The sequence below is a fragment of the Schistocerca gregaria genome, chromosome 3 (assembly GCF_023897955.1).
Source record: "Schistocerca gregaria isolate iqSchGreg1 chromosome 3, iqSchGreg1.2, whole genome shotgun sequence".
Classification (NCBI taxonomy): domain Eukaryota; kingdom Metazoa; phylum Arthropoda; class Insecta; order Orthoptera; family Acrididae; genus Schistocerca; species Schistocerca gregaria.
The window spans coordinates 834,060,122-834,073,536 of NC_064922.1; the positions used below are offsets into that span (position 1 = coordinate 834,060,122).

Below are 13,415 nucleotides of genomic sequence, written 5' to 3' on the forward strand. Positions count from 1 at the left end.
GGACACAATCTTCACATGTAAACGAAGACATTATGTTGTATGAACATGGGTCTGGCAACGCTTTGTTTCCATGTTGCAACCCATTTTCTCCAACTCATTAATCATGAGAAACTACTTTTCAAAATCGGCTTGTGTGGGCAGACGTCAATCCTCGTGCAACTGTTGAAGCAAATCAGTCAACAAAGATTTGCTGTCAGGGTTTGGGCTGACATTGTTTGTAACTACTTGGTGGGGCTCAACGGACAAAGTTACCTTGATTTCGTAGAGAATATTCTATCTGATCTGTTCGCAGAGTCTTTACCGGTGCGACGAAACACGTGCTTCATGCACGTTGGAGCACCTCCTCATTTATGTGTTAATGCCTGACGGCTTCTAAATAACAAATTCGGTGAAAGATGTATAGGAACAGCTGGACCCGTAGCCTAGCCTCCACGCTCTCCACTTCACTTTGACTCTGTGGGCATCTGAAAGCTGTTGCGTATGGAAAACGAAAGACAAGTTGTTCAGAGTCACCGTGCCCCTATTACGGAAGGCTGAGAAATCATACGACACATCAGCGCATAAGAGATTCACTACATTTGCCGGTTGATAGATGTATCAGTGCACACGGACGGCATATTGAACATCTCGTGTCATAAAGAGTTGCCTGGCACATTCTGCTCGTGTGCGTTTCCAATGATTAATGAGCTGCAGAAAATGAGTTGTAACATAGAAACAAAGCGTTTCTGCACCCATGTTCATATAACATGATTTGTCCATCTACATGTTAGAAATGTGTCCTGCTGTTTTTGTCGTAATTTGTGTTACACCCTGTACATGTAACTGACTTGAGGACAACCAATCGATCACTTCAGTGCAGATGCACACCACACTCGATCTCTTACGGGAGTCAGCGAAATGCCACTAGTAATGAGGATAAATGGCAAGGGGCACTCTACCAGTAGTGTGTGCAATAGCTGAATATTTGCGTCTGGCGGGAAGCGTGCTAGAATGATCCATACAGAGGCGAGGGCAACCGTGTCTGGATAGCCCAATGGTGACCGGCACGGAAGCTCAGCGCATTCAGTCAGAGGGTTAGCTCCCTCTGTAATTTAAAAAAAAAAAAAAAAAAAAAAAAAACCTGAGTGAACAGATTAACGGTGAAATCAGGGTCCACTAGCACCTAATGACATTAATTCCTTTTTGTCTACACTCAAAATAGGTCACGTAGCAACCTCACAGATTTTGTGGGTAGAGTTCGGACTCTCCCTGTATACATTTGAGAGTGTATAATGTGGGTGTGTGTGTGACGGAGGAAGGATAGAGGAATAGCTGTTGACATTAAACAGCCACAGTAGTTTTTTAATCATCTGTTCCAATCTTTTCCCCTAATGTATCATTCCTCATCGAAAATGGTATTACGAGTGCCCATCAAGAAATGTTATTTATGTAACAGTTCCTTCATGTTGATTTCAATGTAACCAGAACAAGATCCGTTGCATTTCATGCATACCTGTCAATTTCACTTGTAACGCTATACAGGGTGCTTATTTTAACCTGAGACAACAAAATATTCTGAAAACAATGCATCATACAAAAAAAGTATTCTGGATGAAAAATTAATATTGCTAAAGGCGAAATCTGTCTCTGCTACACCTAGCCATCTGCCAACCTCTCATCCTGCATGAAAGGGTTCAGCTTTGTATTTTCAAATACGAAACGCCCATTTTTATTGTATGTTAGGATTCTACATCAACAAATACATACGATATACTAAAAATATTATCTCCCATTCCTTGGAGATGGCACTGTAATGGACAAATATCACATGTGTCTATTTTTGCAATTAAGGACCTAGGCATTGGATTCTACATTTCATTTAGGATGTAAATGTATACATTTGTGTTCTAAAAGTTGATATTTACATTCACATCCTGAAAGAATGTTGTGGATGTAACAGTTTCTTGTTCCCATCGGGGTGCTTGATTTTGGTTAGTCCCATGGACTCTCACTGTTGGGTGCTTGATTTCGTTGAGTAGCCTTGTCTCTCAATTTTGGGGTCCTTGATTTTGGTGAGTGTCCTCGCCCCTCAGCGTTGATGGTGCTTCATTGCAGTGAGCCCCTTGCCTCTCATTGTTGGAGTGCTTGATTTCAGTGAGTGTCCATGGCAGGTTCACATGTCACTATCACTTCATGGACGTTTTATCTATCACAATGGCTGTGGTTTGTATTCCGCTGGAATTCACGCAGTGACCAGCGCGGGGGTCATTGTGGTTGGATGAAAACACAAACCGAAATGAGCCACCCTGATGGCAGGATCGAGAGTGGCCAAAGAAATCAAGCATTCCGATGGTTTGGGGACTCGCCATACTCAACCCCATAGGGAACAGAAAACTATGTTACCATACTAGTAGCTCATCTGCCAGAAATATCAATGTCTGACCATATTATTTGTAGTGTGCAATCATGTCAACTGTTAGAGACAAAGGTATACATTTACATCGTAAATGAAATGTGGAATCAAATGCGTCGGTTGCTAATAAAAAAAAAAAGCAAACTTGATATTTGTCGACAAGAGCGCCTTCTACCACGAATGGAAAACAATAACTTGATTTTTTTTGCACAGAATCCGAATGTGCAATAAAAGTGAAGGGATACCATTTGAAATTATACAGATTACCCCGCCCACGCAGGAGATATAATAACGGACAGATGTCCCTTTTATTAATATTAGCTCTACACACAGCATTTTATTTATTTATTTATTTTGTTGCACGGTGCCTCGTTTTCGAGATATTTAGTTGTCTCAAATTGAACGCCCTGTATTTGATAAACCAATGGCGGCGTGGCGATAAGAGCAAACGTATCGAGCACACATATTGATGATGAGAGCTTTGGGTAATGGGATGAAAAATGGACTTTTATGCACACCCACAGTCTCATGTTGATTCTGCAGTATGGATTGCCGCGCGAAATTAGCCGAGCGGTCCTAAGGCGCTGCAGTCATGGACTGTGTGGCTGGTCCCGGAGGAGGTTCGAGTCCCCCTCGGGCATGGGTGTGTGTGTTTGTCCATAGGATAATTTAGGTTATGTAATGTGTAAGCTTAGGGACTGATGACCTCAGCAGTTCAGGCCCATAAGATTTCACACACATTTGTACTTTTTTTGCAGTATGGATTGCCAAGTTAGACAAATGTTTCAAATGGCTGTGAGCCTATGGGACTTAACTTCTGAGGTCATCAGTCCACTAGGACTTAGAACTACTTAAACCCAACTAACCTAAGGACGTCACACGCATCCATGCCCGCGGCAGGATTCGAACCTGCGATCGTGACAGTCGCGCGGTTCCAGACTGTAGCGGCTAGAACCGCTCGGCCACTCCCGCCGGCCAAGCTAGACAGATAACTATGACACACATATCGAGAGAAGGCGCCTGACAGATACTCAGTTTTCAGCCACGATGCGCACAAAGCTTCCACGACACAAAGTGAAAGCCATAGCTGTCAAAAACTGTTGTAAGGTTGACACGTTGCCGTAGATAAACGCGTTACCCGACTGGTTGAGCCACAATAGCAAAACCCCTGTTCTAAGCGCACTCTGTTACCGATAGGATTATATAATGTTTTTTAGTAATCACTCAAACTTACAGAAAAAATAAATTCACTCAAATCATCTATTGGTCACCACGTTGCGAAAAAGGTGGTTTATAGATGAAATCTCTTCGAGTTATCAGCCAAGTTGTGGTCTTCGCCTAAGGATGATGAGAAAGAAACCCGTCGGAATATTGCGACAACACTACGCCACAACTTGGTTGCTAACCGGAGAAGATTTCGTCAACGAAATTCGATAAGAAACCTTGCATTACCCCACATGTAATTCATTTTTGTGAAATTTCTAGGACTTCTGGAGGTTCTGTTTCATTTTTACTTCGTTTTCAAGCTGATAATTCGTTTGACCACATCTCAACAGAAGTAGACATGTGAAACCTCCAAGAGGTGTTGAAGCCCGCTGTCGTTTTTATTGTGTACAGAAAAATTTTACTACTAAATGTTTGAATGTGCCAAGTTTAAAATGTCGTTAGAGACCCGCCGTTTACTGCACGGTCTTCTCTCGCTTTGCAAGCCTTAATTTCTCTTCCGCTCTGAAGGTGAGGCATCACTCATTTTAATGAAAGCAGCACGTGACGCCAGAGAACAAACGATCAGATAATCTGCATGCATATGACACCGAAGACACGTGCAGCCAGTAATGGCCGTGGACATTACGGACGCCAGGGAACGCAAGCGTCGCTGCTCCTTCGTCCTTCTAGAGCCGAGTCCTCGCCTTTATGTCATCGATTAGTAATCTGTCACAAGTATCGATGTATGCGGATAACAGACACTGAAGCCATTTCGAAAGTCGCCTCTTTGTCTATGAAACCGTGTTCCGTGAGTGGGGAATGATTATTGACGACGCATTCTGCCGTACAGAGGAGCAAAAATGCACACACATTCAACAGTAGAGAGATATACAAAAATTATTTTCTTTGCAATTTTCGCCTAAAAAGAGAACTTTTTAGCCTGAAGGGCAAGAACGAAATAAACATGATTCTGAAATGCGTACATGCGGCTGTTATAGCACCCAGCAAGGCATTTACACAAACTGATCAAATGTATACGGACAGCTATTGTTGTTGTTGTTGTGGTCTTCAGTCCTGGACAGCTATTGTTGTTGTTGTTGTGGTCTTCAGTCCTGAGACTGGATTGATGCAGCTCTCCATGCTACTGTATCCTGTGCACGCTGCTTCATCTCCCAGTACGTACTGCAGCCTACATCCTTCTGAATCTGCTTAGTGTGTTCAGCTCTTGGTCTCCCTCTACGATTTTTACTCTCCACGCTGCCCTCTAATACCCTGCTGCCTCAGAACATGTCCTACAAACAGATCCCTTCTTCTAGTCAAGTTGTGCGACAAACTCCTCTTCTCCACAATTGTAACCAATACCTCGTCATTAGTTATGTGATCTATCCATCTAATCTTCAGCATTGTTCTGTAGCACCTCATTTCGAAAGGTTCTATTCTCTTATTGTCCAAACTGTTTATCGTCCATGTTTCTCTTCCATACATGGCTACATTCCATACAAATAATTTCAAAAACATCTATACTCTCTTCTTCAGAAACGCTTTCCTTGCCATTGTTAGTCTACATTTTATATCCTCTCTACTTCGACAATCATCAGTTATTTTAGTCCCAAATTGAGTAAATCCTTTACTACTTTAAGCGTCTCATTTCCTAATCGAATTCCCTCAGCATCACCCGACTTAATTTGACTACATTCCATTATCCTCGTTTTACTTTTGTTGATGCTCATCTTATATCCTCCTTTCAAGACAACGTCCATTCCGTTCAATTGCTCTTCCAAGTCCTTTGCTGTCCCTGACAGAATTACAATGTTATAGGCGAGCCTCAATTTTTCTATTTCTTCGCCACGCATTTTAATACCTACTCCGAATTTTTCTTTTGTTTCCTTTACTGCTTGCTCAAACACAGATTGAATAACGTCGGGGAGAGGCTACAAAACTGTCTCACTCCCTCCCCAATCACTGTTTCCCTTTCATGCCCCTATAGCTATTAGTTGAGTTTAATATGGGAAATTGTCCACGTGTTACCTTTATGATGGCGGACACTCTAACTGGTGTGTCTGAATATCTGTGGAGAAAGAGCAATTGATTCTTCCTCAAGCGCCTAAACTACATTATCTAATGATGTTAGACGAGGGGGTGTGGAGCGGGACCGATCCATTTCGAGATCGCTGTTGTCCGAAAACCATTGTCTTGTATACGCTGCTTTATGACAGTGTACATTTAGTGCTCATACAATCCGTCATCGTCTTCGAAATGTTCCTCTAGCACATGCAGTACACATGGCGTAAAATCTATTCATATCTTTCAGCATTCATAGTTTTTTTTTTTTTTTAGTGCAATAACGGGACCACATCCTAACCAGGGAAAACACCCCCGTGCCTCAATACAACTCGTCTGAGCTTCACAGTTGGCACTACACCTGATGGCAATAACATTCTCCAGCCATTCGCCAAAACCAAACCTGTACGATTACCACAGGTGTGTCATTCCAAATTACTCGTTTCCCGTCATACACTCTCCAATGTCGTCGCTCTTTACATCACTTCAGGCATCCCTCAGCACTGACAGAAATCCGTGGCTTTTGAGGAGATTCTCGCCGTTGCATCGCATTCCTTTTGATTTCTTTGCGCACACAATTGCCGACAGCATTTTCAAACTCACGAGCAATTCCTTCCCCTGATTTCATGCGATTTTTGCAACCACATACCGCAATGCTCGACGGTCCCTCTCCCTACGTACATGAGGTCTGCCTGGTGTCACTTTATCTGTTGTTGTTTCTTCGCGTTCCGACTGCACAGCTACGTCACCAGCGTTTGACATGGACATCTACAGAGGACGTGAAATGTCCTTGTTGCTTTTCTCACCCAGGTGACATCCAGTGACTGGGCCACGTTCGAAGTCATTGAACTCTTCTGTCTGACGTGCAGTGATGTTCATGATGAAATATTGGTGTCCGGACACTTTTGAACAGACAGCACGTCTAAATGTCTGCATTTGTGTGGGGATCCTAAAGGCTTACAGGGCGCAGCAAAATGTACGATACAAATTGCACGACACAGTCCTCACATGAACGCCAAGAAATTACGTTATTTTAGTGTTGTCCAAACGTAGAGTTATCATCATGCATGCTACTTAGGACAGTTAGACATACGTTCTCCTTCGGAGAACAACTAGCCAGTATCATTTCGTTCGTAAATATAAATGGACTTGAATTTACATGTGTGCAACTACCAGGCTTCATGTCTTTCGGATTGTCTCTTTTATTCATCCTCATTGTTACCTCGTCAGTTACTTTTTTGTTCTAGAGATCTCCTCCAATTGGACACTTGTAAAATAATTATCAATTTTAACACATCAGACTCTACAAGAAGTATTACCGGCAACGGTCTTTACTGTGGTAAGCCCCAATTTTTCTGGGTTAGCTCACCCGGTTGTCTTCTTGTACACACAGTCCCATCAGCTTCGCACATCCAGAATATTTTCACTCCATACTTTCTAGGTTTATTGGCACATATTGCAGGAATCCGCAATTGTTCCTAAATGATCCTAGCTGTTCATCAACTGTAACGTTAAATTTAAGCATCACTACTTTCCTGTACTGTCCATTGGTAGGATACAGCAGCAAACTTATCTGTTTATGGCCCAGCCTCTCCTGTTCTCTTGTCATCCAATCTAATGAATTTTTAGATGGCCGTAAACAGGATCATAGACATTGTAACTCTGTATAATGAATTCGAAATCTTCTCCTAAAAAGTTCCCTGGTTGGAATATCCCAGCCTTTATCTGCTCCAACATGAAGCAAAATTTCCCAGAAGCTAATATTTGTTCTTTAGTTAGACCAATCCAGTTTATTTTTCTTGGTACACGAACTATTCTGCCCTCTAGGTTTGCTGATCTCACAATTCCGTTGACGATGGCCAGAAGAATCACCATCATTGGGGAATGTAAGTTACCATGCCCCTTGCTGGTCTTTCCATAAATATCACTAAATTTTGTGCAGGTGTTTTATTTTGCATACTGGGGTGGAGCAGGAAATGGTTTTACTCCATACCATATAACTTGGGGCAATGCCCATACGCTTTATTACCTACATTATCATCATCATCATCATAAACACTACCATTACTCTGTTGTTCACGAAAAGAATTGCATGCCACTGCTTGAGAGACAGCTTCACGGTTTTCGTCTGAAGCATCACTCGTGTCTGAAAGGAAATCGTCATCTCCAGTTACCCATCGAGTGACAACTGATTCAAAATTTGGACATCAGAAACGTTGCTATCCTCTTTCTTGCTCGTTTTTTAGATATAGATGGTGGCATTCTACCTGAGTACTCTCTTCTTCTGTGGACTGCTGTTCACGTTATTGTTTAGTGTTACAAATGATCCTTACCTCTCTTCAAGTGAGTATCGAACATTATTCTCAACACTGCTCTATAGCAAAGTCCTGCAACATTATTATACTGTTTCACACACCCATAACCATCTATTGCGATGTTTAGCTCTCTTACACAACAGGGCATCTGGCTATCTGACAGCTGAGCAGAGTTGCAGTATATATTAAAGTATTTTCTAGAATCACAACAATGCATATGTGTGCCTCTAATGCATTCTGTGATTTCCAACAAAATTAAATTCGTTATAACCCAGTCTAATTTAATGACACTCCAACTTAAACCAGAGTGTCTTTCGAACCCAGGTGATGTCAATGTGTCGTAAAGGAAGAAAATGCACGTATCACTTAAGGCTAATGACACAGATTTCTAAGAGTACCTGCACTGTGTTATTGAGTACTGAAAAAAAGCTTTCTTATGGGTGGGGAATCAATTTTAAGTGTTTCCTACAGCAATTAATACTTAAAACCGGCTCTAGGCCCATTGGGCCCAGGGTATGCACACTGTGGTTAAGAGACACAAGTTATGTTGTGCCCGGCAGCAAGCTCTGAATTTACTCTCAAAGCTGTTCCAGTATTCTATAAGCCCGTATATACTCACTAAGCCACAATGCGGAATTGTATTCGGCGTGCCCTTTATGTCAGGGAATATGGAATCAGCATGGACGCCATTACATACGCTTTAAGCCACGGAAGAAAAGAACGAGATAATGACGCAGTGTCAGAAGAAGTCTGTCTTCTGGTACTCTTGTACGTTCTGAGAATGAAAACCTGGTCCACGTATGCTACAGTTAAGAGATTGACCAACTGGCGAGTTTCAACCGTAGGTAATTTTTGAGCACGTATTTTAAGCTTCATGCCTCATTTCACATTCTAATATATCTCTGTTACATGAAGACAGGAACGTATTGTTTCTCTGTGCATATCTGGCACAGAAAAAATGTAGCACACTGAATGAGTATGCCTATTAGCCATTAGCTATTTGTGTGGGCCAATGGACGTGATGACGTACACTGTTGTTTTGTTTTTGTGCCACATATGAACAGAAATACGATGTATATCTGTCCACATGTATCAGTGATGTATTATAATGTGAAACGAAACATGAAGCATAAAATATGGGCTTGAAAATGAGTCACGGTTGAAACTGGCCATTGGCCCGGATAGTAAACAGAATAACGTCTATTGGAACCATGTTTTCCTGGTCAAAACAAGTTGAGGATGTTTGCCTCCACAAAAATAAAATTTTAAAACACTTAGACTTGCTACAGACGGTTACAAACGGTTTCAGACAGTCCTTTCTGAAACTATGGGTGCGTACGAGCTCTCAGTTTCCTCTGCAGCTGCCGTACGAATGGCAGTGATACCTCGTCTGATGTGGCGGTTCACCTGTGAATCGGAGCATAGCACTGCCTCCTGCAACCAGGACGTCGGGCAAGCCGCCTCCCTCGCACGACCGACACCTGCATCGATACACGTGTCACCCCTCGCGTCCAATATACTCGACAGTCCTCCTGAAGGAACCTCCAGCCTCCGGCACGCTCACAATACGATATCGCCGAATATCGGTTCACAGCGTGAACTGTGATCGCCGAAGCCGCGATGGCGCTGCTACGATGTTTACTAACGCAGTTTGAATGTTTCGTCCATGAGGCCTGCAACTGATGATACACACAAATAAAACAGTTTCTCCGTCAGTTACTTGTTTATTCCTCACTAGGCGTTTTGATGGTCACACCATCATCTTAAGGTGGAAATTGCTTATTTACTTGGCTGGTGTTGGTGAAGAGTGCAGATGTCTTTTTACAGTCACAGACTAAAAACCTACATTGCCCTTGGTCTGCGACTGTCAAAACACCATCACCAGCCATGTAAATAAATATTTAATCATCTCAACATGATGATATCAACCATCGAAATGCTTAGTGGCAAAATATACAAGTTACTACCAAGGGCAGTTTGATTCTCGAAGCACTTGCTTTTTTTTAGTACTGCCAGGGAAGAAATTGTCTTCAGATTTTTCATGGTCAGTATGTGGTCAGTGCTGCATGATTTTATTACATCTATACCGTGTAGTTACTGTAATTATTTACGCCATCCTCACTTAAGGAAAGTTTGCCCGACGTCACCACAGTAGTCAATTCTGATTCACGCAACGTTCCCTTCAGTCCGACGCTCCTTTGCGACCCAGATCATCAAACGAGTCGTAAGGATTTCATTGAAAGAGAGATAATGGTTTCTTTGGTGACATTCGCTATTGACATTAGCTATAAACGTTGTATCTGAACACGAAAATGTATAAGACCTTTCCATGACCTTTCACACAGTTACAAAATGCAGTTAACAGTCATAAGAATGCATCAGTTTTCACTGTACGGTGAATATGGCAAAGACAAGAAAAGTAAATTATGATGACAGTAGAGGCATATACAATGCACACGATCAGTAGCAAGGAAAATGTCCAGAAATACAGAAATCTGTAAACATCAACTATAAATTTAAGTGTTAGGAAGTCTTCTGTGAAAGGTGTATGTCTCTAGTATAACCTGTTATAGAAGCAGAGTGTGGATGATAAGCAGTTTCGTCTAGATGGAAATATACGTTTATGAAATATGGTGTTACAGAATAGCATGAAAATTAGATTGCTCTTCAGAAGCGGCTTAACTATGCGGAAGTTGACCATATACCATAAAAATAATCCCATCCACACATCCACGCTGTTGGAGAGCTGTAATGTGGTTGCGCAAAGACAGTCATAGCGCTTACCAGTGACGGTACAGGTAACAGGACCGGAAGCCCCTGTCTCTTCGAAAAAATATAGCCCTATGATAAATGATGCCATAAACCCGCACCACACAGTGACCCTTTCAGAATGAAGTGGTAGTGGTTGATTTGCGTGTGGATTTTCCGTTGCTCATATTCGCCAATTCTGTGTATTGACATATCCTGTCCAATGGAAGTGGGCTTCGTCTGTCCAAAAAAAAATGTTACACGGCTAATCATTATCCACTTGCATGAGAGCAAGAAATTCAAAAGTAAAGGTCTCTCATACTGGCAAATCAAGAGGAAGCAACTCATCCACATGGCTAGTTTTGAATGGATAACAAAGAAGGATGTTTGGTAGGATTTTACGCACCGTCCTCACGGGTATGTCCAATGGTCCAGTAATTATCTTTGCACTACTCACTACTCATTTACACGTAACCACTCGTCTCCTCCCGCATTGCTGTGGCCACTGCTTTCACTGACGTCGAATCAATTCGTTTCCTCCCTCTACCATGTTGCACACCAAAACAACCCATCTTTTCGAATTTCCGAATCATTTTCTCCACACCCACGGCAGTCATCGGACCACCGCCTTTTTTCAAACGCTTCAGTGTCCGGAACTTCTGCAGAGCGACGTGTGCGGTCATCATTCTTGTAATAGCCTTAAAAGCAGAGTGCGATCCTGCATTGAGACTGGCATGGCGAACGTCACAGACGAAAAGCCGTGTAACAGGCGTGTTTATACCAACTTCAGGTGTTTTCAGTTACGTATTCTGACACATACAGCGCCGTTTATTGATCAATTTTGACACTTTCTTTTTTCTTCTGTCATACGTTTTCCCTTTTCTACGACTATATTATGGTGCAAGTTGAAGTCATTCTGACCAGTGGTATTCTTTCTACAGTGTTTCCGAAGTTTAACTTCAGTTATAATCATCCTGAATATTTTACCACATATTATGTAATGACGTATTTTTTCATCATTTTATAACCAGTTCCAGATTATGCTCACAATTTGTTATTCTCTCAGTTATCTACGAAACGTGTAGCAACACACTTTCAGTTGACTGGTGGGAGTCTTTCGATTGAGCATTACGTCGGCTGCTTCCGATCCCCTAGCCGTTCCTAATAGTCCGACCAGGGACATGGTACCCGAATCATCGGTCCCTCCCGGCGCATTTTCACATCACTGAGAGGCTAAGACTAAATTAAGGCTAGACTATTTACAGAATTTGTACCCACGACCCTTTAGTTTAAAATATATACTTTATCAGTAGAGAACCCTGCCTGGCAATTGGTGACACTGTTACTATCAACAACAACAACAACAAAAATGAACAGTTTCCCGTACACGAGAGTGAGAATTTTGTTACTTTATTTTCTTAGTTTATAGAATGTATCTTACATGAAATATAAAATTACGTGTAGGATTCTTTTTTTTATTTTTAAATCAGAAAATGACCATTTGAAGTGACTGAAACCGGTGATATTGAAATTTATTTGATACTCTCTCAAGAAATAAAAACAGTTGTACCAAAGCTGGCAATCAAAAGCATCTCCACGTGATTAAGACGTCAACGTTCATTAGAAGTGTCTAAGTCATGGTGACACCTGCTGTGAAAAACCCGAGAATCGCCATACATTATATTTTCGCAGAAGTAGTACCCCAGAGACATTAATAACAACTGAATATATAACAACGATCTATTAGCAACTTAATGAACTTTTGTCTGTGAATCATTCGTCTACTTTCATCAAATTACACTGAGGTGACAAAAGTCGTGGAATGGACTCAACAAGTCGTTGGAGGTCCCCTGTAGAAATATAGAGCCATGCTGCCTCCATATCAGTCCATAGTTTCGATATTGTTGCCGGCGCAGGATTTTGTGCACGAACTGACCTCTTGATTACGCCTCATAAAAGTTCGATGGGATTCCTGTCGGGCGATGTGAGTAGCCAGACCATTCGCTCGAACTGTCTAGGAGGTTCCTCAAACCAATCGCGAACAGCTGTGACCCTATGACATGAAGCCCGTGAACGACTGAAAATGGTCTCCAAGTAGCCTAACCTAGTCATTCCCAGTCAAGGATAGGTTCAGTTGGACAAGAGGACCAAGTTCATTTCATGTAAACACAGTCCACACCATTGTACAACCACCACCACCTTGCTCATTGCCTTGCTGACAACTTGGGTCCATTCGTTCGTGAGGACTGCGCCACACTCTAACCCTACCATCAGCTCTTGTCAACTGAAACCGTGATGCATCTGACCAGGTCACAGTTTTCCATCCGTCTAGGGTTCAATCAATATTATCACGAGACAGGGAGAGGCGCTGCAGGCGATGTCATACTGTTAAGAAAAGCAGTCGGGTCGGTCGTCTGCTACAATAGCCCATTAACGCCAAATTTCGCCGCACTGCCCTAACGGATACGTTCGTCGTAGGTTCCACATTGATATCTCCAGTTACTTCACGCATTGTTGCTTGTCTGTTAACACTGATAACTCTTCACACACATAGGTGCTCTCGGTAGTTAAGTGAAAGACATCTGCTACTGTGTTGTCCGTTGTGACAAGTAATGCCTGAAATTTTGCTATTCACGGAGCGCCCTTAACAGTTGATCTCAGAATACTGAATCGCGTAACGTTTCGCGAAAAGG

At 42.2% G+C, this 13,415-nt stretch overlaps 1 protein-coding gene across 1 annotated transcript in view; it reads left to right on the top strand.

The window, feature by feature from the left end:
- LOC126355986 (delta-sarcoglycan) overlaps nucleotides 1–13,415 on the top strand; it is a 390,788-nt gene that overhangs the window by 354,978 nt on the left and 22,395 nt on the right. The gene's annotated exons all lie outside the window — the stretch shown is intronic.